General features: G+C 38.4%; 1 pseudogene; it reads right to left on the bottom strand.

Annotated features, from left to right (window-relative positions):
* Positions 1-10080: 10080 nt before the first annotated feature.
* On the bottom strand, positions 10081-11304 carry LOC148018267 (glycine-rich RNA-binding protein 4, mitochondrial pseudogene; annotated as a pseudogene).
* Positions 11305-13077: the final 1773 nt, after the last annotated feature.

Genomic DNA, 13077 nt, shown 5'->3' with positions numbered 1-13077 from the left:
ACTGCAAATTTTGATTCTACATTGCCACTTCCTAAACCGACCATGGAGCAATGCATGGATTTATTGATCATGCAACTAGAAGAAGAGCGCCAACATCCCTTTATCTCAAATTTCCTCTACCGACAATGAAGTTGTGGTCCATACCATCAATGCCACCCCTTGAAGCGCAACCTATCCATAAAGAGGCAAATATAAGCAAACATACATTTAAATTTAATACTTACAATGGTATTAAAGATCGTCGTAAGGTTCTCTCTTGGCTAAGTCAATTCAACTCATATTTTGATCATGAAAGTTATGCTGAAAATGATAAAATCAAGTATGCTTGACATTATTTAATCGAAAAATCCTCTTTATGATGGGATGTCACACGCAAGAGCACTCATCATCTGCTTATGTGGGAAGCATTCTGTAATCTGCTTATGCTTGATCCTGTAGTTGAATCAACATTTAAAAGGAAATGTATGTCCATCCTTCTTTCATTTTCCCAAGTTCAAGTCATCATGTTTAAACCCAACACATTGGTCGAGGTTATCTCTTTGGCGCATGATGTCGAAAAGAAACAAACTAAAGATTTGCTACTATAACTTTCAGTTTTCACGGAAAATAATATGGGTAATAACAACTCTTGTTTTAATTCTTTTCGTGCTTTCAATTTTCACTTTGTAAAGAATCGTCCTAATCATCAATCTTGGATGTGAAATTTTTATAATAATGTAGACCATGCTACTTCAAATTATAATCCTAAGATGTCTCATCTACCTTCTACTCTGCCTAAGTCATCTTAATCTAAAAATGTTAATCCAAGTGTCTCAAATACCACTTCCAGGAATGTAATCTGTTATAAATGCAATTGCTTTTGCCATATTACGAGTCATTGTCCTATGGACAACACTCGTTATTGGAAAAAACCTACTACACATTTAAATTATCTTGAAGCTGATAAAACAACTAAAGACCTTGAAGTGATACATGATTTTGATAAAGCCACACTTATGGGAGAAAACCCTACAACATTGACGAAATTTCTTGTAAAATTTCTATCCATGCTTTGTTGAAAATAAGATGTAGATTCCATAATAATGAAATGACTATTTTGCATGATGACTGAAGTACACATTACTTTGTTTCAGAAAAGGTAGTTAGAAAATTGCAACTTAAAGCTATTTCCATCCACTTATAAAATCAAGGTTACATTTTTAGGGCAATGATATAACGGAACCAAAGAAGTACATGGATTAGATATTTGGATTGGACCTTATAAAGAAAAATAAATTTTTTTAGTAGCACCATTATAATCTATCGATGTAATTTTAGGTATGCCTTAGCAACGTCAATTTAATCATAATATTGATTATGGCACCCATTCAATGCATACTCAACATGAAGGTAACATTCTTTTTCTTGAAGTACTAATAGACACTGAGTTATATACATTAATTAGTCACACTCAGGTGAAATGTGCCATTCAAAAACAATCTAAAGCTTTTCTCATATTAATTAATGAAGTCAAAGATGCTAAGTCTATGTTAACCATAAGACAACAAAATTTTATTAATAAAGTTTTTAATTGTTTTTCTTTTGACTTGCCTCTTTAACTCCCTTCATCCAACCCGAGGATCCTCGAATTGACCTTCTACCTAGTACTAGTCAACCTCCTTGTAAAGCTCCTTATTTTCATAATCAAACAAAAAGAGCTCCAAAAACAAGTTGAAGAACTATTAAATAGAAATTTAATCTGACCTAGCAGTTCACATTTTGGAGCTCCCATTCTTTTAGTAAAGAAAAAGTCAAACCTATCGTATGTGCATAGACTATAGAGCTCTAAATAAAATTACTGTTAAAAATCGATATCTAATTCCTCATGTGAATGATTTGTTAGGAAAATTGCAAGGTGCTATTGTGTTTAGCAAGGTTGACCTTAAGTCTAGTTATCATCAAGTACACATGGCTATACTTGACATTTATATAACTGCTTTTAAGACCCCATTTGGTCATTATGAATTTTTAGTAATGCCCTTCGGTCTTACTAATGAACCTACTACTTTCAATACTAGGATGATGAATCAAATATTTCTAAATTTTTAACATTATGTTATTATCTTTTTCAATGATATCCTTATTTGTAGTAAAATGGAAAGAGAACATAACATCATTTATCTTTAGTATTTAGTTTATTAAAACAAAATCATCTTTTTGCCAACCCAAAATAGAGTGCTTTCTTTCAAACAGAAATTGAATATTTAGGTCATATTGTATATTTTAAAGGAATCCAAGTTGACCCATGTAAAATTAAGGCTATTAATACATGGCCTACACCCCAAAATGTGCATGAAGTCCGCTCACTTTTAGGACTAGCTAGTTTTTATCGTAAATTTGTTAGAAACTTTTCATTACTTGCTTTGCCATTAACTTTGTTATTAAAGAAAGGTTTTGTACTTCATTGGGGTGACAACCAACAGCAATCCTTTGATTTATTAAAGCATGCATTAACTCACGCCAACACCAACATTTCATTTAAGTCAAAAAGCTTCTTCTATTGTGATGATTGGATCCATACTCATTCCACTATTTTTGACCAAGCTAAACAATTGATTGCTAAGGCCTAGCAATCCTATGTTAAGCAAGCTAATAAGAAAGGACACGCTATGTGTTTTAAAGAAGGTGATTATGTCTAGTTGCGAATTGAGAAACATAGATTGCATAGTGTTGAGAAGAATCCTAATGTTAAACTTGCACCTAGATTTTATGAGCCATTCAAAATTCTCCATTGTATCAATGCTAATGCTTTTAGATTAGAATTACTTGCACATTGAAAAGTTCATAATACCTTTCATATTAGTCTTTTCCCTCCATTTAAAGGATCTCGTTACCTACTCATCCTATGTATGATTCTCCTCCATTACTTGATGATGATCATGAACTTTTAATTCCTGAATCTATTATTGATACTCATTATATGACCACCTACACTGGCAATACTTATCCTTGCTAGCTTGTAAAATTTCAAAACCCTCCTATTGAGAAAGCTCAATGGATGACTACACATGCTTTGTGTGATTCTCCACATTTATTGACTCCACATCCAGTCAATAGCAATTGAGGACAATGGCTATCCCACCCCGAAGGTATGTTGCCAAGAGACACCTACACGAGGGGATGAGTGTCTTTGATGGTTCTCCCTTGTGTGCATGTTGATGAGATGAGTGCCTTGAATGGTTCTCTGTTATTAGCACAAGGCACGTTCCTAAGAGCAAATTATTTTTCATCTTGGATGAAAGGTTGATGGGGACACCTATCCTTTCTGGGCGCGTGAGACTTACAGGTGTGAATGCGAGTAAAGTCATACGTGGGTGATGCCAAAATTTTCATATCTCAAGTGCTAACATCTACGTGATTTTATTATTTAAGGGAATTCCAATTATTATTTTACTTATTATGGCTAGCTGTATTTATTTTATTATTTATCTTTCTAACATGATTTTTTGAATTTTTGACAAATGTGTAGAGCAAGATGAATTGGATACATGCAGCAAGCGTAATTTATTTCAAAGACTTCTTCATTGAATTATTTAAATAGACACACCGTCATTTATTCTAAGGGGTGCATACTTCCTCTTTGAAAATATTTATTGATACTTGAGATTTTAGAAGATATATTAAAGATATTCTAAAAATATATTATGGCTCTTAGCAGTTGTGAGTTGTGCAAATGATTGCAACCATTTATTTAGTTAACTTGAACTCTTTTATCAAAAGGCTAAATGTAAAGGGCCTATCTTTGGACAAAGCAAGATTCATTTTAGTACTATAAATATGGCATAGAGGAGATGCCCACTCCATATTTGGGGGGAAATTGCACCCAATAGTGTGTCACTTAATTTGTCTTTACTCTTCATTAAGTCTATTTTGAGTTTAATGAGTCGTACTTTCATTTTATAAGAAAAAGAGAGTGAGTGAGAGCTTCTTCTATCGCTACGTGCAAGTCTTGCATCTAATCTGTACAACAATGCTTGATTTTGAGAATTAAATCTTGGCCTTAATGCATCTAGCAGTGAGAAAAACACTAGTGGTGATAGTGTGTTTTATCATCAGAGAGGATGTGGTAGCCTTGTAGAGGTAGAGAAACTTCTTATGGTAAGGGAGACACCTTTTCTCATGGATGTAGCTCTTATGAACACATTGATTTCATACCTAGATCCAAGGAGATAGCCTTCTCTAAAGGTAGAGAATAGTTTAGTCTGCATAAAGATGGTACATGTCACTATTGTGGACAGTTTAGTCATTATGAGAAGGAATGTAATCATAAGTAGATTGATGTGTCTAAAGGTTGTGGAAAGACTTAGTATAGTCACTATGTAGGTGGTTATGGAGGTACAGGTCATGTCTCTAGAGGTGGATCAGTTAGAGGACATTTATTTGCCATGGAGTATGTACTTAGCAGTATGACTCATCCACCTAGTGATAAGGATGGGTTTTCTAACTACTTGAGAGCTCATGGCATCAAAAAAAGCTTGCATATTGGTACACACCACAGCTGAATGGTGCAGCAAAAAGGAAGAATAGGATTATTGCTAAAGTTGCTAGAGCCATGATGAACCAAGTGCATATGCCATTGACTATTGGGATGAGGCAGTACATACTATAGTGCACATTATGAATAGGACACCTTTAACACTTATGCATCATATCTCACCTTATGAGAAATGTATGGCAAAAGAACTATAGTTGCATACTTTAGGGTGTTTGATTGTGTATGCTATGTGTATGTCCCTAATGACTTAAGAAGAAAAATGGAAGCAAAGGATGTGAAATGCATCTTTCTTGGTTATCCTAATGAAAAAGGAGGGATATACATGCTATGACCCTATTACTAGAGAGATTAACACAAGCAAGGATGTGAGATTCAGCGAGTATGAGTCTTGTTACAAATCTAAAGCTACTGTTGACATGGATACTTATGAGAGCAATGATGATGATGATTATGTGAAGAAAATTATTGCAAACAATACTCATGGAAATTAGTATATTGAGGGTGTATTTGGGCCACAAGACAATACAAAAAGTAGTGGAAGTGTTAGCCCATGAAGTGCAGATTGAGGACAACACAAAAGAGGGGTGAAATTGCAAAAGAAAAAGACCAAATAGTGAAAGTTCAAAAGATGAGTCATTGAATTATGAGTTTGGGATACATCATGTTAAAACTCCAAGTATGAGAAGTATAGAAAAGTATGCACCATTGCATTTAAGAGCAATTGAGACACTATCTAGCACACCTCAATTGAGAAGATCAGAAAGAGTAAGGTATCTGATTGCTAGAAAGACATGCAATACATTAAAAGACATTGTGCTTATGTGGTTTCTCATGTACATCACTTAGAGCCAACATGATTTGATGAAGCAATAGAAAGTAATGATTGGAGAGCGAAAATGGATGAAGAAATGAATGCTTTGAACAAGAACAATACTTGGGATTTAGTTGAGCTACCTTATGGGAATGAAGCTATTGGCCAATCATTTTTCAAAGAGTGGAGAATGATTGATGCCATATATCTAGTGTTGCCCAACTTTCCCCACACAAATTTCCAAACTAGAGAATCCCACTCCTTAGTGTAAACAAATACAAGCCATACATCTAGCATTCCCTAGCTTTTCCCACACAAATTTCTGAACTAGAGAAGCCCACTCCTTACATTTTGCTTTGTTCCATCATAGAAAAGTAGAATCTAACCATTGAAAATATGAAGAATTTTAGGATTTTACACCTTACATGAAGGGGCCGAGAGATTGTGTTCCAATTGTTTAATTTACATCTCAATTTTTTATGTGACCCAACTAGTTCTCAAACATTCATTCGCCCCAACTCCCATTGGATACCCTACATATCTGAAAACAGTGTTCCCTAGCCGCCCAAGTTCCATTAGATGGTCTTTTGTGACATGGATAAGTTGAAATTTCTATAATTTCACTATAAAGCTTGTGGCCCTTTTGTATATGCTCAATGTTTGCAATGCCTTTTCCAAATTGTTCTTGCTAGCCCCAACCATCATCAAGAGGTCATCTATGAACCTTTGCACTTGCTTGCCCTTATATCTAAATCTTTCAATCTATCCCTAAGTTGCCATCCTGTCAAGCATACAGAAGAAGAGACGAGTGGTAGTAGCAAATGATAACAAGTTTACCGAGCATCTTTGCCTCACCCTTTGCCTAATTGGAAATGGATCCAAAAGTTCCATTAATAGAGACTTGTGCTTCAGCTTTAGTTGCTAACATGAAAGGTAGATTTGTTATTTTCTATGGGTATCCCATGAGTAGAGCCTTTTTCCAAAGTGATTATGGTACTTTGATCACAAAATACGAGCTTGGATGGCATGTTTGATCATATACTCAATTGAGTTGAGTAAAGTGCATGTTGTTTGCAACCAACCTCTTCCTTTGCCCATTTTTATAGCATGGTTCAATTGCCTTGAGAGTGAGGCAAACTAGCATGTGATATAAGTTAATGCATCCATATTCCATGTTGATGTCCAAAAGTGCCAAGAGCCAATTAGAATGTGCTAATGCATACTGTCAATCTAGGTGCCCCCAATAACCTGAGCTACTCATTGAGTTGTAAGACTTGAATCTGTCTGTTTTGCACTGTCTTTTAGATTAATCATGCTCATGAGCTCTTCCAATTCCATCCATCTATCTAGTTCCCTGCCTCCTAAAAGAGCTATCGAGGTAAAATCATTTGATCCCTTCACTACCATGTTAAAGCATCCACCAATGAGGGCTCGGCCTAAGCTCTAACTTCCTAAGAGTCCCACATTAATTCCTTCATTCTTGAATCATTACCCATATACATTAACTATCTCTAAAGGTTCTCCCATCTAGTACAAGGAGCCTATGAGCCATCTCCTCTCCCTATAGTTTCATTTAAGGCAAGTTTGCCATTTCTCCTTAACCAAGGTCATGCAACCCAACTCTCCACCTTCAATGCCACTGACAAAACCCTTAAATTGATTTTGTGTTCTTGAACCAAGATCTAGTTGGTTTTGTTGCACCCAACACCAAAATAAGCATCATTTGGCCTCATCCCCCCCAATGCCCTTTATGTTCAAAGTCACCAATTTAAGGTTCTGAAGTTTGTCCATCAAGATTGTGCAACTTAGCGCCCTTATCTTCAAAAGCCTTTGCTATTACTGTCACAAGCTACATGATCCTTAAACCATTTACTTGTACCCTCCATCCTTTCCTTTTCTACATTGGTTTGTGCTTCAAACCATCTTAGGCCATGCACGTTGAAGGAATTACCATCTTTACTAGTTGTGGCTAGCTACACTTTAGTGTCGATGCTCAAGTATTCTCCATTAAGTTGCTCAAGGGGCATCCTATTAATGTCAATGAATGCATTTGCCTTACCTAGATCGTTGTACTTCAAAATGGAAGCCTTCCAAAAGAAATTCTTAATTTGTGGGGGCGAGCTACATCCAAGTGCTCTGAAGTATCTCCATCTCGTCTTCTTTCTCTTTAGCTTTGTCCTTCTATCTTCGTACCATCTACCACCCATCGTCTTCACCTTGGATGCCAACTTCCCATAGATCGCTCTTGCTTCGCGATTACTTTTACCGTTTGCCACCTCCACCCAAGTTTGCTTCCCTAATCTTCCTTCCTACTAACATTCTTCAAGTTTCTCCTAAGGGCACTCCTTATAGTAATGCCCCCATTCATTGCACCTATAGTAGGCTCCAATGAGTTAACTCCACACCAAGCATTGCTTGAGTGCCCATAGTTGGGATGTTGAGCCCAATGCGGCTTCTATTGTGTTGTGTCCCACAAGAGCACTCTTTTCTATAGGGGCTTGCAAGGGGGAGCACATATAGTCTTTCCCATCCCTTCCACAATCTCAATAAACAAATTCCAAATGTATGCCAAAAGGTTGGGCAGCTCAACCCACATAGGCCAATCCCTACATACATACTCTTTCCAATCTCCACAAAGTTGCCACTATATAATGTGGAGCTTAGTCTTCCTCATAACCCCCATAAGCTTCATTGCTCGTGTCTTGCTCACCATTCTCCATTCAACCTTTCCTCACTTATTTTCCTCTTCAATGTGGATTTGGTGCTCCTCTCAACATTGAAGTCCATATTCTCCCTAATGCTTTATTAACATCTCGACATTCCGACTCTAAAAGCTTCTCAAAATCTACCTAGTCAAAACTCCATGCATCATGCTTTATGGAGACACCATGTGGCAAGCTTCTCATAGTTATTCCGCACGTGCAGGTTAATTGTCTGAACCACGATTTATTGCAATCAACTTTCACTTGGTCATGTAAAAGTTTTTCAATGCTATTTGAAAGAATCTGTTGTTATTTGGAAGAATATGATTGTGCTACTCCAATCCATTCTTTGAAAGGTGATGCAGTTAAGGTACAAGGACCAATAAAGTGTCATCTAATAGTTCCCCCCAATCTCCTTTTTTTTCAAGTTACATTTTAAAAATTTTAACAATGTAAGTATATTCATCATTTGGTACTCAATTAAAAAAATTTATGGTATTTTGATATCTTTGTCAAGTAGGCTTAATTATTCCATGCCAGTACTGCAATGGGCTACATATATGTTCACATGTAACATATGAGAAACAATAACTATGCAACCAATATGTAACTGGCCAAAGCATCATAGTCAGCATCGAATTGACACTGGCATGCATAGTAAATGACATTCCGACTTATCAAAAGACACAACTCTCCAGAGGAGGACCAGCATCAAAGAGGAAGTCAAAGAGGAAGCTATACAGAAATAGACGATCATAAAATCACTGAGGAAAGTAGGTGTTACTAATGTCTCTTGATATTCTCTACCAGATTCTATACATATGAATGTGAGCTTCCCAGTTGTCCATCTTGAAAGAAAAAAGTAGATGTTATTGACATCTTTTGATCCTCTACACCACATTCTATACATATGAGTGTGAGCTTCCCAGTTGTCCATCCTGAAAGTTGGGCCAGTCACATTCCAAAGCCTCCTTGCCAACATGCTGCAAATTGATACTCTTGCTTGACTCTGACCCATGAATGTGAGCTTTTCCCAGCATCTAGCTTGAAAGCTCACCATGTACTCAGCAGCTTCCTTGTCGTAATGGTGTTACTCAGGGACTGCCATTGATCCATTATCCTCACCAAGCAGCACCCGCTGAGCAAAATTTAACCAGGAGCAGTGCTTAGACCACATACAACATATGCTGCACCCACAACTCCATCACTGGATTCACAAACTAATTTTAAAATACTCTGCAACAGAAAGTCTAGTTTGCTGCTCATCTTTACATGAGCTTATAGAAGGGTCCAGTGACAATCACACTGTCAAGCTTACAAAAGGATCCAGTTTACCATATCGCTTTCGCAATTACTCAAAATAACTAACATGTCACACCCCAAAAACTAATATTAGATACCACTTCAACATCAGAGGTGATGAAATCTCTCCTAAATGTCCTGTCACTTTGTTACCACTTAATTGCTACTGAAATTTCCCATCTAGCAACATGCTCAGCTAGCAAGGATCAATTAAATGAGTACAACTTTATCATACCAGAAAGGAGGTTATACTCATTTCAATAGCTACCCATGGAGACTAATCAGACCCTCTCACAACTAAGGATTACCATTTGAAAAATCTCAATGTACTGAAATTAGAACCAGTAGAAAGATATCCGAAATAGTATCAAAACATCTCTTTTAATTGAGTGTATACTCGTTCAATTGGTATTAGGGCCACCCAAGGCGACACAAATGTAATAGAACGAGTAAAGACCCGGCATGTTTGCAGCGATTTAAAGAGAACCATAATGACTGGAGTTGCTATAAGAAAAACAACTACTCCACAAAGGAGATCACCGTGATTGGATGTCAAAGGGCATTCAGCATGCTAGACAGTTTGCATGATGTGATGGCACAAACACATGAATTATCTTCAGAGCACCGTTGCATCTACGCACTTAAAACTGCGATAGACCGAAAATGTTTAGGAAAAATATTCCACTAGGTATGATCCCTGACAAAAAGATTTTGAGACATTTTGCACCAGATTCATTCATAATCACTTGTTTGACATTGAAGACAAATAAGAAGCCCAATGAGTGTACAAGGAATATGATGTTTGAGAGAACACGCCTAAATTCTTAGTTTCTGAAACTCTTTCCTTCCAAGGAGGAAACCCTAAACAGAAAAATACAAGACTAATTGCTATTAGGAGCCATAACTTATGACCTAGGAAGTATGTCCTGCTAAGAACGAAGCAAGCCTGCTGCTAGGTAGCCATGTTTATTCATGCTAACACCATGACAACCTGCCTAGCTAGGGATCCCCAGACTTAGCATACGACGTCATCCAAAATCAACTGACGCACAGCTGCTTCAAGATCAAAATTTACGTCCAAAGGAAGCTGGAAGTATATCAAACCACGGCAAAGGAGCATTAACATGTACCATGGCAAATACATAGACATATGTTACTGCCTGTTAAAGTCACTGTCTCCAAAACCGCTGCCACCAGGAGCATTACCAAATTCTCCAGAGTTGCCAAAACCTCCAGAACCTCCAAAACCGCCAGCATCTCCAAAGCCACCCGTAGACCCTCCTGCAGCGCCTCCAGACAAATCAGCACTCATGTCCGGAATGGAACCCCAGTCTGCTTCAGATTCAGTCGGCGGTGGCGGAAGGTTGGCCAGGCCAGCAAAACCAGTATCACCAAAAGCTCCCCCTGCACCTCGGTTAGCAGGGGGCCTTGCGGAGGCTCGGTCAACCCTGATGGTCCTGCCATCAAGGATTTGGCCATTAAGCTTCGAGAGGGCCGACTCGGCATGGCTCTCCTCGTAGTAGGTAACAAAGCCGAAGCCGCGGGAGCGCCCTGTCTCGCGGTCGGTGATGATTCTGGCGTCCATGATCTCACCGTGGACCTGGAAGGCGGACCGGAGGCTGTCTTCTGTGGTGCGGAAGGAGAGACCGCCAACGAAGAGCTTGGTATCACCGAAGCCCCGGGTGATGATGAAGGAGGAAGGGAGCGGGGAGGCTCGCGCGGCACCGAGCACTTGGGAGACGCCCCGGGAGAGCAGGCGTCGAGCTTGCGCCATGGTTCACGAGAAGGGGGGCCGGGGGGCCTGCTGCTACACGAGAGATGGAGAGGGTTAGGGTTTCTGCAGCAGACAGGCACACAAAGGAGAAGAGAGGCACAGGGAAGAAGAGACAAGTATAGAGAGAAAGAGAGAGAAAGAGAGAGAAGAAGAATTGCTACTAGTACAGCAATTCGACCTAAAGGCCAAGCATGCGCCGCCTTATTAAGCCCCCTTAGGGTTTTAGGGGTTTATCGCCCTTTAGGTGATGAAATATCTTGCCCTTCATGTAACGAGAGTATATTGCGCTAAGTTGTAACCCCTTTCATGCAACCCCTTTCATGCCTAAGCATCTAATAGACAACCTTAGTACATGAGGCTCACCACGACCGCCACATGAAAATGTTCCTTAGGTCTTACTATTTGCTGGCCAATAAGAGAGGTTACAAGCACATCTTGAGAAGTTCTGCACTTTTTGTGAGATCTGAGAGCTTATTGTTTGCAACATGAATCTCCTGTGTCGATCGATGCAACTAAGGGGTGAATTCTAGAGGCACCTTCATAGCCGCATGGCAAGTGAGTGTAATTGACACCTCAACATGCACTCCTGCCTATGTACCACCACAACTACCACTTGTGTGCATGTGCTAGGGATAAGAGAGCAAGCGAATTACTATGCCCTCTAATAGGGTAGTAGAGGAACTACTTAAGTACCACCTTAAAAAAGCTACTCAAATCTCAACAAATCAATCATGACTTCAATGAAAAATATGAATAGTAGATTTGCTAATGCATCCCCATCATCAAGCAAACTAAAAAATGGTGGTTAACTCTTGACATCAAGCCATGGATGTAAAGTTTCCTAACTTGACCAAAAAAAATGATAGAGATTGAATCCACATTGCCCAACCACTTGCATTTACTACTTGTACAATACTCAATGTGACATTATTAGTCCCATTACAAACATAAAAAGTGTTACATTACTAGTAGGTGTCATTTAACCAACATCTTTACCCTACAATAAGTGAATTAATCTACCCATAAGATATCTTGCACTAGGCTACCCCATTTCAATCTTTAGTCTTTGATAGAGCAAGTGAATTACTCTACCCTCAAGTGTGTTTACAAGAACCAATAAGGCATCTCCATGTGTTGTATGAGAAGTCAACTTCGATTCCAGCGACAAATCGTGGTGGATTTGTGGCTCAGGGTACCCAATAAATGAGATATTATGTAGCACAGCAAACAAATTTTGAGCAAAGAATAGAGAGCAGATATCAAATTAGAGTAGAACTAATATTTTGTCAATCGTAAACACAGTCATACAATGATGGCTCTATCTAGCTATGTGCTTTCACAATGAAGCTTAGATGGCAATCTAAATGAATTCTATGTGAAGAGATTAAGGCTTGTAGATGAACTCTAATTGGGTGAATGGATGATGATGATTGTAGGAGGGTCTCCTTTATATAGCTTGTGAAAGTGGTTGGTCGGCCTAACCTACATACCATACTATTAACATTTGCTAGTCAACAAAGGAATATACTAGAGAATATTTTCTTTTTTTGTCAAGTTTAGAGTATTGTCGCTAAAGCCCACCACCAAGGGGAGCATTGGCCCCCTTGGGACCCCTCATAGCCCCTAGATCCCAAAATAGGGGCATGTTCTAGCTTGATCCTTTTCTTATTTAGAATATGAACTTAACACTCACATCCAAATGTTCTAAAATGTGCAACAAAGGGCTTACTACTAGAGTAGACCTCTTGAAGTGTTCTTTCCTTTAGCACCTCTTAATGCAACTTCAATTGAGTATGCACACTATTGTGCTGACTACGTCACCATAAAATAAGTTTGGTAATCCTTTTCCTTTCAACATACATTATGCCATCTCCATGACCATATGGTTGCATTGCTCCACAATGCTAATTTGTTGAGGTGTGGAGGCTTTTGTGAGGTGGTGCTTGATGGCATT

Source organism: Lygodium microphyllum, chromosome 21, assembly GCF_053477565.2.
Source record: "Lygodium microphyllum isolate KBCC chromosome 21, Lygodium_microphyllum_v1.1.10, whole genome shotgun sequence".
NCBI classification, from domain to species: Eukaryota; Viridiplantae; Streptophyta; class Polypodiopsida; order Schizaeales; family Lygodiaceae; genus Lygodium; species Lygodium microphyllum.
The sequence above is the reverse complement of the archived record's forward strand: the minus strand, read 5'-3'. Positions and strand labels throughout refer to the sequence as shown.